Below are 16,421 nucleotides of genomic sequence, written 5' to 3'. Positions count from 1 at the left end.
ACCTTATGTAATGTAACACTTAATTACTGATATATACTGTGCATATATAAACATTTATTGTGTGTGCAGACCTTATGTAATGCGGCACTTAATTACTGATATATACTGTGCATATATAAACATTTATTGTGTGTGCAGACCTTATGTAATGCTGCACTTAATTACTGATATATACTGTACATTTATAAACATTTATTGTGTGTGCAGACCTTATGTAATGTAACACTTAATTACTGATATATACTGTGCATATATAAACATTTATTGTGTGTGCAGACCTTATGTAATGTAAAACTTAATTACTGATATATACTGTGCATATATAAACATTTATTGTGTGTGCAGACCTTATGTAATGTAACACTTAATTACTGATATATACTGTGCATATATAAACATTTATTGTGTGTGCAGACCTTATGTAATGCGGCACTTAATTACTGATATATACTGTGCATATATAAACATTTATTGTGTGTGCAGACCTTATGTAATGCTGCACTTAATTACTGATATATACTGTACATTTATAAACATTTATTGTGTGTGCAGACCTTATGTAATGTAACACTTAATTACTGATATATACTGTGCATATATAAACATTTATTGTGTGTGCAGACCTTATGTAATGTAAAACTTAATTACTGATATATACTGTGCATATATAAACATTTATTGTGTGTGCAGACCTTATGTAATGTAACACTTAATTACTGATATATACTGTGCATATATAAACATTTATTGTGTGTGCCGACCTTATGTAATGCAGCATTTAATTACTGATATACACTGTGCATATAAAAACATTTATTGTGTGTGCAGACCTTATGTAATGTAGCACTTAATTACTGATATATACTGTGCATATATACACATTTATTGTGTGCGCAGACCTTATGTAATGCAGCACTTAATTACTGATATATACTGTGCATATATAAACATTTATTGTGTGTGCAGATCTTATGTAATGCAGCACTTAATTACTGATATATACTGTGCATATATAAACATTTATTGTGTGTGCAGACCTTATGTAATGTAACACTTAATTACTGATATATACTGTGCATATATAAACATTTATTGTGTGTGCAGACCTTATGTAATGTAAAACTTAATTACTGATATATACTGTGCATATATAAACATTTATTGTGTGTGCAGACCTTATGTAATGTAACACTTAATTACTGATATATACTGTGCATATATAAACATTTATTGTGTGTGTAGACCTTATGTAATGCAGCACTTAATTACTAATATATACTTTGCATATATAAACATTTATTGTGTGTGCCGACCTTATGTAATGCAGCATTTAATTACTGATATACACTGTGCATATAAAAACATTTATTGTGTGTGCAGACCTTATGTAATGTGTCACTTAATTACTGATATATACTGTGCATATATAAACATTTATTGTGTGTGCAGACCTTATGTAATGCAACACTTAATTACTGATATATACTGTGCATATATAAAGATTTATTGTGTGAGCAGACCTTATGTAATGTAGCACTTAATTACTGATATATACTGTGCATATATAAACATTTATTGTGTGTGCAGACCTTATGTAATCCACGCCTTAATCACTGATAAATACTGTGCATAAATAAACATTTATTGTGTGTACAGACCTTATGAAATACAGCACTTAATTACTGATATATACTGTGCATATATAAACATTTATTGTGTGTGCAGACCTTATGTAATGTAACACTTAATTACTGATATATACTGTGCATATATAAACATTTATTGTGTGTGCAGACCTTATGTAATGTAACACTTAATTACTGATATATACTGTGCATATATAAACATTTATTGTGTGTGCAGACCTTATGTAATGCGGCACTTAATTACTGATATATACTGTGCATATATAAACATTTATTGTGTGTGCAGACCTTATGTAATGCTGCACTTAATTACTGATATATACTGTACATTTATAAACATTTATTGTGTGTGCAGACCTTATGTAATGTAACACTTAATTACTGATATATACTGTGCATATATAAACATTTATTGTGTGTGCAGACCTTATGTAATGTAACACTTAATTACTGATATATACTGTGCATATATAAACATTTATTGTGTGTGCAGACCTTATGTAATGTAACACTTAATTACTGATATATACTGTGCATATATAAACATTTATTGTGTGTGCAGACCTTATGTAATGGAAAACTTAATTACTGATATATACTGTGCATATATAAACATTTATTGTGTGTGCAGACCTTATGTAATGTAACACTTAATTACTGATATATACTGTGCATATATAAACATTTATTGTGTGTGTAGACCTTATGTAATGCAGCACTTAATTACTGATATATACTGTGCATATATAAACATTTATTGTGTGTGCCGACCTTATGTAATGCAGCATTTAATTACTGATATACACTGTGCATATAAAAACATTTATTGTGTGTGCAGACCTTATGTAATGTAGCACTTAATTACTGATATATACTGTGCATAAATACACATTTATTGTGTGCGCAGACCTTATGTAATGCAGCACTTAATTACTGATATATACTGTGCATATATAAACATTTATTGTGTGTGCAGATCTTATGTAATGCAGCACTTAATTACTGATATATACTGTGCATATATAAACATTTATTGTGTGTGCAGACCTTATGTAATGTAACACTTAATTACTGATATATACTGTGCATATATAAACATTTATTGTGTGTGCAGACCTTATGTAATGTAAAACTTAATTACTGATATATACTGTGCATATATAAACATTTATTGTGTGTGCAGACCTTATGTAATGTAACACTTAATTACTGATATATACTGTGCATATATAAACATTTATTGTGTGTGTAGACCTTATGTAATGCAGCACTTAATTACTAATATATACTGTGCATATATAAACATTTATTGTGTGTGCCGACCTTATGTAATGCAGCATTTAATTACTGATATACACTGTGCATATAAAAACATTTATTGTGTGTGCAGACCTTATGTAATGTAGCACTTAATTACTGATATATACTGTGCATATATACACATTTATTGTGTGCGCAGACCTTATGTAATGCAGCACTTAATTACTGATATATACTGTGCATATATAAACATTTATTGTGTGTGCAGATCTTATGTAATGCAGCACTTAATTACTGATATATACTGTGCATATATAAACATTTATTGTGTGCGCAGACCTTATGTAATGTAGCACTTAATTACTGATGTATACTGTGCATATATAAATAGCTATTGTGTATGCAGACCTTATGTAATGCAGCACTTAATTACTGATATATACTGTGCATATATAAACATTTATTGTGTGTGCAGACCGTATGTAATGTGGCACTTAATTACTGATATATACTGTGCATATATAAACATTTATTGTGTGTGCAGATCTTATGTAATGCTGCATTTAATTACTGATATATACTGTGCATATATAAACATTTATTGTGTGTGCAGACCTTATGTAATGCAGCACTTAATTACTGATATATACTGTGCATATATAAACATTTATTGTGTGCGCAGACCTTATTTAATGTAGCACTTCATTACTGATATATACTGTGCATATATAAACATTTATTGTGTGTGCAGATCTTATGTAATGCAGCACTTAATTACTGATATATACTGTGCATATATAAACATTTATTGTGTGTGCAGATCTTATGTAATGCAGCACTTAATTACTGATATATACTGTGCATATATAAACATTTATTGCGTGTGCAGACCTTATGTAATGTGACACTTAATTACTGATATATACTGTGCATATATAAACATTTATTGTGTGTGCAGACCTTATGTAATGCTGCACTTAATTACTGATATATACTGTGCATATATAAACATTTATTGTGTGTGCAGACCTTATGTAATGTAGCACTTAATTACTGATATATACTGTGCATATATAAACATTTATTGTGTGTGCAGACCTTATGCAATGCAGCACTTAATTACTGATATATACTGTACATATATAAACATTTATTAAGTGTGCAGAGCCTATGAAATGTAGCACTTAATTACTGATATATACTGTGTATATATAAACATTTATTGTGTGTACAGACCTTATGTAATGCAGCACTTAATTACTAATATATACTGTACATATATAAACATTTATTGTGTGCAGACCTTATGTAATGTAACACTTAATTACTGATATATACTGTGCATATATAAACATTTATTGTGTGTGCAGACCTAATGTAATGTAACACTTAATTACTGGTATATGCTGTGCATATATAAACATTTATTGTGTGTGCAGACCTTATGTAATGTAACACTTAATTACTGATATATACTGTGCATATATAAACATTTATTGTGTGTGCATACCTTATGTAATGTAACACTTAATTACTGATATATACTGTGCATATATAAACATTTATTGTGTGTGCAGACCTTATGTAATGCGGCACTTAATTACTGATATATACTGTGCATATATAAACATTTATTGTGTGTGCCGACCTTATGTAATGCAGCATTTAATTACTGATATACACTGTGCATATAAAAACATTTATTGTGTGTGCAGACCTTATGTAACGTAGCACTTAATTACTGATATATACTGTGCATATATAAACATTTATTGTGTGTGCAGACCTTATGTAATGCGGCACTTAATTACTGATATATACTGTGCATTTATAAACATTTATTGTGTGTGCAGACGTTATGTAATGTAACACTTAATTACTGATATATACTGTGCATATATAAACATTTATTTTGTGTGCAGACCTTATGTAATGTAACACTTAATTACTGATATATACTGTGCATATATAAACATTTATTGTGTGTGCAGACCTTATGTAATGTAACACTTAATTACTGATATATACTGTGCATATATAAACAATTATTGTGTGTGCCGACCTTATGTAATGCAGCATTTAATTACTGATATACACTGTGGATATAAAAACATTTATTGTGTGTGCAGACCTTATGTAATGTAGCACTTAATTACTGATATATACTGTGCATATATAAACATTTATTGTGTGCGCAGACCTTATGTAATGCCGCACTTAATTACTGATATATACTGTGCATATATAAACATTTTTTGTTTGTGCAGATCTTATGTAATGCAGCACTTAATTACTGATATATACTGTGCATATATAAACATTTATTGTGTGTGCAGACCTTATGTAATGCAGCACTTAATTACTAATATATTCTGTGCATATATAAACATTTATTGTGTGCGCAGACCTTATGTAATGTAGCACTTAATTACTGATATATACTGTGCATATATAAACATTTATTGTGTGTGCAGACATTATGTAATGCAGCACTTAATTACTGATATATACTGTGCATATATAAACATTTATTGTGTGCGCAGACCTTATGTAATGTAGCACTTAATTACTGATATATACTGTGCATATATAAACATTTATTGTGTGTGCAGACCTTATGTAATGCTGCATTTAATTACTGATATATACTGTGCATATATAAACATTTATTGTGTGTGCAGACCTTATGTAATGCAGCACTTAATTACTGATATATACTGTGCATATATAAACATTTATTGTGTGTGCAGACCTTTTGTAATGCAGCACTTAATTACTGATATATACTGTGCATATATAAACATTTATTGTGTGTGCAGACCGTATGTAATGTGGCACTTAATTACTGATATATACTGTGCATATATAAACATTTATTGTGTGTACAGACCTTATGTAATGTAACACTTAATTACTGATATATACAGTGCATATATAAACATTTATTGTGTGTGCAGACCTTATGTAATGCTGCACTTAATTACTGATATATACTGTGCATATATAAACATTTATTGTGTGTGCAGACCTTATGTAATGTGACACTTAATTACTGATATATACTGTGCATATATAAACATTTATTGTGTATGCAGACCTTATGTAATGCTGCACTTAATTACTGATATATACTGTGCATATATAAACATTTATTGTGTGTGCAGACCTTATGTAATGTAGCACTTAATTACTGATATATACTGTGCATATATAAACATTTATTGTGTGTACAGACCTTATGTAATGCAGCACTTAATTACTGATATATACTGTACATATATAAACATTTATTGTGTGTGCAGACCTTATGTAATGTAACACTTAATTACTGATATATACTGTGCATATATAAACATTTATTGTGTGTGCAGACCTTATGTAATGTAACACTTAATTACTGATATATACTGTGCATATATAAACATTTATTGTGTGTGCAGACCTTATGTAATGCAGCACTTAATTACTGATATATACTGTGCATATATAAACATTTATTGTGTGTGCAGATCTTATGTAATGCAGCACTTAATTACTGATATATACTGTGCATATATAAACATTTATTGTGTGTGCAGACCTTATGTAATGCAGCACTTAATTACTGATATATACTGTGCAGATATAAACATTTATTGTGTGCGCAGACCTTATGTAATGTAGCACTTAATTACTGATATATACTGTGCATATATAAACATTTATTGTGTTTGCAGATCTTATGTAATGCAGCACTTAATTACTGATATATACTGTGCATATATAAACATTTATTGTGTGTGCATATCTTATGTAATGCAGCACTTAATTACTGATATATACTGTGCATATATAAACATTTATTGTGTGCACAGACCTTATGTAATGTAGCACTTAATTACTGATGTATACTGTGCATATATAAATAGCTATTGTGTGTGCAGACCTTATGTAATGCAGCACTTAATTACTGATATACACTGTGGATATAAAAACATTTATTGTGTGTGCAGACCTTATGTAATGTAGCACTTAATTACTGATATATACTGTGCATATATAAACATTTATTGTGTGCGCAGACCTTATGTAATGCAGCACTTAATTACTGATATATACTGTGCATATATAAACATTTTTTGTTTGTGCAGATCTTATGTAATGCAGCACTTAATTACTGATATATACTGTGCATATATAAACATTTTTTGTTTGTGCAGATCTTATGTAATGCAGCACTTAATTACTGATATATACTGTGCATATATAAACATTTATTGTGTGTGCAGACCTTATGTAATGTGACACTTAATTACTGATATATACTGTGCATATATAAACATTTATTGTGTGTGCAGACCTTATGTAATGTAGCACTTAATTACTGATATATACTGTGCATATATAAACATTTATTGTGTGCGCAGACCTTATGTAATGCAGCACTTAATTACTGATATATACTGTGCATATATAAACATTTTTTGTTTGTGCAGATCTTATGTAATGCAGCACTTAATTACTGATATATACTGTGCATATATAAACATTTATTGTGTGTTCAGACCTTATGTAATGCAGCACTTAATTACTGATATATACTGTGCATATATAAACATTTATTGTGTGCGCAGACCTTATGTAATGTAGCACTTAATTACTGATATATACTGTGCATATATAAACATTTATTGTGTGTGCAGACCTTATGTAATGCAGCACTTAATTACTGATATATACTGTGCATATATAAACATTTATTGTGTGCGCAGACCTTATGTAATGTAGCACTTAATTACTGATATATACTGTGCATATATAAACATTTATTGTGTGTGCAGATCTTATGTAATGCAGCACTTAATTACTGATATATACTGTGCATATATAAACATTTATTGTGTGTGCAGATCTTATGTAATGCTGCACTTAATTACTGATATATACTGTGCATATATAAACATTTATTGTGTGCGCAGACCTTATGTAATGTAGCACTTAATTACTGATGTATACTGTGCATATATAAATGGCTATTGTGTATGCAGACCTTATGTAATGCAGCACTTAATTACTGATATATACTGTGCATATATAAACATTTATTGTGTGTGCAGACCGTATGTAATATGGCACTTAATTACTGATATATACTGTGCATATATAAACATTTATTGTGTGTGCAGACCTTATGTAATGCTGCATTTAATTACTGATATATACTGTGCATATATAAACATTTATTGTGTGTGCAGACCTTATGTAATGCTGCACTTAATTACTGATATATACTGTGCATATATAAACATTTATTGTGTGTGCAGACCTTTTGTAATGTGACACTTAATTACTGATATATACTGTACATATATAAATAGGTATTGTGTTTGCAGACCTTATGTAATGTAACACTTAAATACTGATATATACTGTGCATATATAAACATTTATTGTGTGTACAGACCTTATGTAATGTAACACTTAATTACTGATATATACAGTGCACATATAAACATTTATTGTGTGTGCAGACCTTATGTAATGCTGCACTTAATTACTGATATATACTGTGCATATATAAACATTTATTGTGTGTGCAGACCTTATGTAATGTGACACTTAATTACTGATATATACTGTGCATATATAAACATTTATTGCGTGTGCAGACCTTATGTAATGTGACACTTAATTACTGATATATACTGTGCATATATAAACATTTATTGTGTGTGCAGACCTTATGTAATGCTGCACTTAATTACTGATATATACTGTGCATATATAAACATTTATTGTGTGTGCAGACCTTATGTAATGTAGCACTTAATTACTGATATATACTGTGCATATATAAACATTTATTGTGTGTACAGACCTTATGTAATGCAGCGCTTAATTACTGATATATACTGTACATATATAAACATTTATTAAGTGTGCAGACCCTATGAAATGTAGCACTTAATTACTGATATATACTGTGTATATATAAACATTTATTGTGTGTACAGACCTTATGTAATGCAGCACTTAATTACTGATATATACTGTACATATATAAACATTTATTGTGTGTGCAGACCTTATGTAATGTAACACTTAATTACTGATATATACTGTGCAGATATAAACATTTATTGTGTGTGCAGACCTTATGTAATGTAACACTTAATTACTGATATATACTGTGCATATATAAACATTTATTGTGTGTGCAGACCTTATGTAATGCAGCACTTAATTACTGATATATACTGTGCATATATAAACATTTATTGTGTGTGCAGATCTTATGTAATGCAGCACTTAATTACTGATATATACTGTGCATATATAAACATTTATTGTGTGTGCAGACCTTATGTAATGCAGCACTTAATTACTGATATATACTGTGCATATATAAACATTTATCGTGTGCGCAGACCTTATGTAATGTAGCACTTAATTACTGATATATACTGTGCATATATAAACATTTATTGTGTGTGCAGATCTTATGTAATGCAGCACTTAATTACTGATATATACTGTGCATATATAAACATTTATTGTGTGTGCTGCTTGTGCAATGATATATATATGTTTCTGACAAATTTGCATATTGATTTTTAGTCGCATATTAATCAGTTTACACTCACTAATGTTCTCGCTCTTTTGCAGAGAGTTACCTGCAGTTTTTCAATGTTAATCGTCCCATGGAATAAAACAAAGGACGTTCAACAATCCTGCTAACTACAGAGCGTCAAGAAAATGATCAATGAAAAATTAAATAAATGAATCAATGGTTTATTTGTCTGTTTTCTTTTTAATTTAAAAAATATAGTACCCATCTGTTTTTCTTTCATGATTCAGCAACACTTTTAAGCAACTTTCTAATTTACTCCTATTATCAAACTTTCTTCATTCTCTTAGTATCTTTATTTGAAAAAGCAGGAATGTAAGCTTAGGAGCCAGCCCATCATTGGTTCCGCACATGGGTAGTGCTTGCTGATTGGTGGCTAAATGTAACCACCAATCAGCAAGCACTATCCAGGTGCTTAATAAATTCAGATACCAGGAGAACGAAAAAATTAATAATAGGAGAAAATATGAAATTTGCTTAAAATTGCTGCTCTGTCTGAATCATTGGTTGCAATGAATTAAGTAGTGTTTAATGTCCCTTTAAAGTAATTTTACATTTGTTTTTTGGAAAAAGCTCATTTTGAATGTACAACAATGTTAATTATTTCTAACAAATGGGCCGAAACATTCTTCATCTGTAGAGTGAGAGATGGTCAATAACCATGGTAACTGGTAAGCTGATTATTTTACTTGTGCCCTAGTTCTTATATACTAAAAATCTGACCTGTTAGTGTGCCCGGAGTAACAATGATTTACTACAGTCTTGCAAATATGAAACTTAAGTCACGGGTAGTTTGGTTTGAGGAACAAAGACGAACCATTTTAACTGAAAATACTGATTATATTTTTTGTTTTTTTATATCAAAATAACAAGAGTATTGCATTGAGCAATAATACTTTTTTTATTGGACTAACTATACATTTATAAGTTGACAAGCTTTCTGAAGAATTCCTTCCTTTATCAAGTCTGAAGCAATACTTGAATACTTGAGCAATGAAGCTTCAGACTTGATAAAGGAAGGAACTCTTCCGAAAGCTTGTCAACTTATAAATGTATAGTTAGTCCAATAAAAAAAGTATCATTGCTCAATGCAATACTCTTGTTATTTTGATATCTAAATCTCTGGACTAACACGGCTACTCCAATCAACGTGACTATTGTTTTTTTTATAAAACATCTATACTGTAATTGCATTTATAATGTCAGTATATGGCTGGGATATAATACAATTTATTTAATAATTATTCTTTAAAACAAACCCCCAATAAAATACATAAACAAAGCAATTAAAATCAATTTTATTCATAAATTCTTTGTTAGTTAAAGTTATAAACACATTGAATTATATTTATAGAAACCAGATATGAATCAAATGATCCACACTTATGCTGTTATAATATTCTATAGAAAGATTATAAAAAATATACCTTTACATATTCCCTTATTCACAATGAGCACAATAAAATACCACAATAAAATACCAGAATCTTCTGTTATTAACCAATAACTCTAGTTCAATGCTCAATATGGATTACCCACTTACTATGCTTAATTATTAACTACCAGGGATATAATCACAATAACCAGTTTATGTACAGTTCTGAAAGAGTTCACTATAATGACTGACTTATAAATCTGAAGTATAAAACCCTGTCTAGTAAATAAATTATTTAGCAATAATGACTAGTTAAGACTACACAGGACTATGGATATAACTTAAAATACAAATTGTGCCCTTTTAAAATTACTAACTGCAATCTAATTATAGTTACCAGATTCCTTTGATTTAAATATTATATCTATATTTATCAATCGTGTATACTTTACCCCAAATAACCAAATCGATGTTTCAGATTCCAAAATTTCTTGTTTCACCTCATATGAATAAAGTTTTTGCAATATGGATAATAAAAGGTAGCCCAATTTTGCTTATAGTGACTGTCCCGAAATGGCAGCAAAGTTATCAGTCACAAATTTAGCAAACAGCAGGCTCCCTCCTATCCTCTTGCATGAGGTTATATCATGTGATCTAACACCCACTCATTTTTATTCTAATCATTGGTGAAACTGGGATGATAGGCCATAGGTTAGGTCATAGGTTATTTTGGGAAACGCCTCCCTGAGCAGCCAAATGCCTCTTGGCTGCAATGCCATTTTTGAACCATAGGTGGCAGCAGATACCCAGACATGCAGTTTTACCATCAATGCTGCTACAGTTTAATTATCTAACCTATAAAATGTTTATTTTATTTACTATAATTTCAGTATTAATAAACTTATCTGGCCAACATATATGGGACCATATAGTGTAATTCTCTCTTATTATTTTAATATTAAATATGATTATACTTCTAGTAATCATATTAATAAGCAGCTCACTGTTAACTATCCTTCTTCACAGAATCATAGCATTCAACATCCTGGTATTGTATTGCATCTTAAATAAATACAGCACATTTCACGTTTCTAATAATTTTTGAGTGCATAGATTCATGTTCATGATCAATATTCATAGGACATCTTGTTTAGAAATCTCATTTTCACATCAGTTATTCCTTGTAATTTTCACTAGATTTCTGGAAAACAAAGAAAAATGTGTTTATCTTGAAATAAATGGGTCAATATTTATATATACCAATGCAGTTATTATTCAAAACAACAGATATATATATATTTAACATAGTATAATTTTCAGATCTCTTTCTCTCTCCATATATATCATAATAATACAAACATGTATATACCGTATTGTTCTGCATATAGGCCGCACCTGAATATAGGCCGCACCCTTAAAGTTTGGTGCCATTTTAAAGAAATTAAATTTTAAAGAAAATACACACATTAATAGAACAGGGGGATCCTTTTCCACTTCCCCAAGAGTATAGAATAAAACAAAGGAAAGATGCTGCACTCCTTAGTATGGTACCTAATTTCAAATGTGAAAAAAAACTTTATTCAGGCATTACAGCTATAATGGCTAAATAAAGGCTTTTTCACATTTGAAATTACCATACTAAGGAGTTCAGCATCTTTCCTTTGTTTTATTTTAACAGACCAGTATTAAAGCTACAATTTTTTATTTACCCTAATAGTACAGTATTTTTATCAGGTATGATGTGAGGGGGGAAAAAAAACAGTCTCTTACCAATATCAGAGGCAAAACTGACCAACATGGGACATCCTGTGCTCTGGCCACTTCCTCCCTACCCACACTACAATACTCATAAGGCCTCCTCTCATTTTAAGGACCTCCTTCTTAACATCCTTAGTTACCATACCTTGCATACTGCCTTTCTGCACATTCCTATAATCACTCTATAATCATCCTCCTTGTACCGGTACTTGTATCAACTGCGGACCCTGCATGCCTTTCCGTTCAGCACACAGCTCCTACTGTGATGACATCATCATCTACAGCCACATCTGCCGCTCCGTCCCTGCAGACTGCAGCTCCTGTGAAAGAAGCATTTAGCAACGTCTTCGGTTCACTCCTAGAAGACTGCTAATGTTACCAATACCTGCGACTAAGCAATAGCAGTGAGTGATTTGCACAGGGGTGTGTGCATTGGTAACAGGGCTGTGTACTTTTTAACAATAGCATATGTTCACATTTTCAAAGTGAACATTTTATAAGTGAGGCATTAATTTTTAAGAATTATACAAGAATTGAACAAGGATTGGGCAAGGGGCAAGACACAAGGCAAGTACTCTTGTATTACTATGTTTTATGTATATCATTGTATCCTTTTGCAAGTGCTGCTGTAACACTGTGTCTTATGTGTTTACTTGGTTCCCACTTTCAGAATAATGCTCAATATCTTCATATTCCTTTTTGCTACCTCTTGTCTCTACAGCAAACTACATTACTCAGTTACTCCTTCTCCCTCTCCACCTGCACTGTTCATTAGCCCATCTCTCTTATACTCACCTTACTTTTGTACTCATGAACTCTACTTATTCCTAAATACTCTCTCTCCCCCCTGCACTTCAGTTAAACAACAGTCTCATTACTGCAAATCTGCTTCTCATCTCATGTCACTCTCCCTCTTGCTCATACTAGCTGCTGGCGACATCTCCCCTAATCCTGTTCCCTCACAACCTCCTAACCTTTCACATCCTTGTGTTCCTTTCAATAGACTTCAAAAACTAAACTCTGGTAACCTTAATCGCATTCCTCTTACATCTAAAAACCCCTCCCCCTTCACTGGTGCACTCTGGAACTCTCGCTCTGTTTGCAACAAGCTAACTTCTATCCATGATCTCTTTATCTCCCACTCTCTTAACCTTCTGGCTCTTACAGAAACCTGGCTCTCTGCTTCAGACACAGCATCCACTGCTGCACTGTCACATGGGGGTCTCCATTTCAGCCACACTCCTAGGTCTGGCAATAGACAAGGAGGTGGTGTCGGTATTTTACTTTCCTCTCGTTGCACCTTCCAACAAATACAGCCCTTCTCTTAACTCACATTTTCTTCATTTGAAGCACACATGATTCGGTTATTCTCTCCCCTCTCTATACGTGTTGCAGTCATATACCGCCCCCCTGGCTCCCCAACTCAATTTTTAGATCACTTTGCTGCCTGGCTTCCTTATTTCCTTTCCTCAGACACCCCTGCCCTCATTCTTGGCGACTTCAACATCCCCCTTAACAATCCCACTGCCTCATCTGCTAAACAACTTCTGCAACTCACTTCCTCTTTCGGTCTGTCACAATGGACTGATTCTCCCACTCACAAAGACGGTCACTCCCTTGGCCTGATCTTTAGCTATCGATGCACTCTCTCAAACTTCTCAAACTCCCCTTTTCCTCTTTCTGACCACCATCTCCTTACCTGCAACATATCATCCCTTCCTACAACTCTCCCACCTTCTACTCCTCACACCAAACTTCACAGAAGCATTAGGTCTTTAGATCAGCAACAACTTGCTAATTCCCTTCAACCGCTCCTCTCATCCTTCTCCTCCTTTTCCTGCCCTGAACAATCTATCTGCCACTATAATTCCACCCTTATATCCGTCCTTGACAATCTCGCCCCTCTTACCACTGCTAGGAAATCACACACTCATCCCCAGCCCTGGCATACTCCTCTGACACGGTACCTACGCAGATGTTCCCGTACTGCTGAATGGCATTGGAGAAAATCACGGAGTTCAGCTGATTTTCTTCATTACAAATTCATCTTGAACTCCTACTACTCTGCCCTTAATCTCCACAAGCAACACTACTTCTCTACTCTTATCTCTAATCTTTCTTCAAACCCAAAACTTCTGTTCTCCACTTTCAATACTCTCCTCCGCCCTCCCCCACTTCCTAATACAACCTCTCTGTCAGCTCAAGACTTTGCCGGTCACTTCATTAACAAAATTGATTCCATCAGACATGAAATCAGCTCTCAACACAATTCCATTCTCTCCCCCCCTCAAATACTCTCACTCAACCACAAACCTCATAACCTGAAACTTAGTTCATTCTCCCCTGTTACTGAGGACGAAGTTTCAGCACTTATATTGTGCTCTCACCTCACTACCTGTCCCCTTGATCCTATCCCCTCACAGCTGCTCCCCTCTCTCTCTGCTACCCTTACCCCTATACTAACACACATTTTCAACCTCTCCCTCAGCACTGGTACATTTCCCTCATCATTGAAACATGCACTGGTCACACCTATCCTCAAAAAACCTTCCCTTGATCCTACCTCCCCATCCAACTACCGCCCAATTTCCCTCCTCCCTCTTGCTTCAAAGCTTCTCGAAAAACTAGTACATGCACGCCTATCCCATTTCCTTACGTTAAACTCCCTTCTTGACCCATTGCAATCTGGATTTCGTCCCTATCACTCCACAGAGACAGCTATTGTTAAGGTCACCAACAACCTACTTACAGCTAAATCAAAAGGCCACTTCTCTCTGCTTATCCTCCTTGATCTGTCTGCAGCCTTTGACACTGTCGACCACCCTCTTTTGCTCCAAACCCTCCAATCCTTCGGCATCTGTGACACAGCCCTTTCGTGGCTCTCTTCCTATCTGTCAAACCGTACCTTCAGTGTAGCCTTCTCTGGGGCCTCCTCTGCCCCGTCACCCCTTTCTGTCGGAGTACCGCAAGGCTCTGTCCTTGGTCCCCTTCTCTTCTCAATCTATACGTCATCACTAGGTTCCCTTATTAAGTCCCACGGTTTCCAATATCATTTGTATGCCGATGACACCCAAATCTACTTCTCTGCACCAGAACTATCTCCTTCCTTGCTAACCCGTGTCACTAACTGTCTTTCTCACATCTCTTCCTGGATATCCTCTCACCACCTCAAGCTAAATCTCTCCAAAACTGAGCTCCTCATTTTCCCCCCTTCTTCCAAAATCTCCACCCCCCAATATCTCTATAACTGTCGACAACTCCATCATTACCCCTACCCCGCATGCCCGATGTCTCGGGGTCACATTTGACTCAGATCTTTCCTTCACTCCTCACATTCAGTCCTTGGCTACAGCCTGCCGCTTAAACCTTAAAAACATCTCTAAAATTAGACACTTCCTTACACAAGACACAACTAAGATTTTAATCCACTCTCTCATTCTTTCCCGCCTTGATTACTGCAACTCTGTCCTCTCTGGTCTCCCCACCTGCCGCCTAGCTCCTTTACAATCCATAATGAATGCCTCTGCCACACTCATCTTCCTTACACGTCGCTCTTCATCTGCTGCGCCTCTCTGCCAATCCCTTCACTGGCTTCCTCTTGCCTCTAGGATCAAACACAAAACTCTCACTCTTACATACAAAGCCCTCAACTGCACTGCTCCCCCCTACATCTCAGACCTTGTCTCCCGTCCCCTTCGCTCTGCTCATGACCTCCTACTCTCCTCCTCTCTGGCTCCCATCTTATGGAACTCTCTGCCTCGCTCCACAAGACTCT

Source organism: Bombina bombina, chromosome 7, assembly GCF_027579735.1.
Source record: "Bombina bombina isolate aBomBom1 chromosome 7, aBomBom1.pri, whole genome shotgun sequence".
NCBI classification, from domain to species: domain Eukaryota; kingdom Metazoa; phylum Chordata; class Amphibia; order Anura; family Bombinatoridae; genus Bombina; species Bombina bombina.
The sequence above is the reverse complement of the archived record's forward strand: the minus strand, read 5'-3'. Positions refer to the sequence as shown.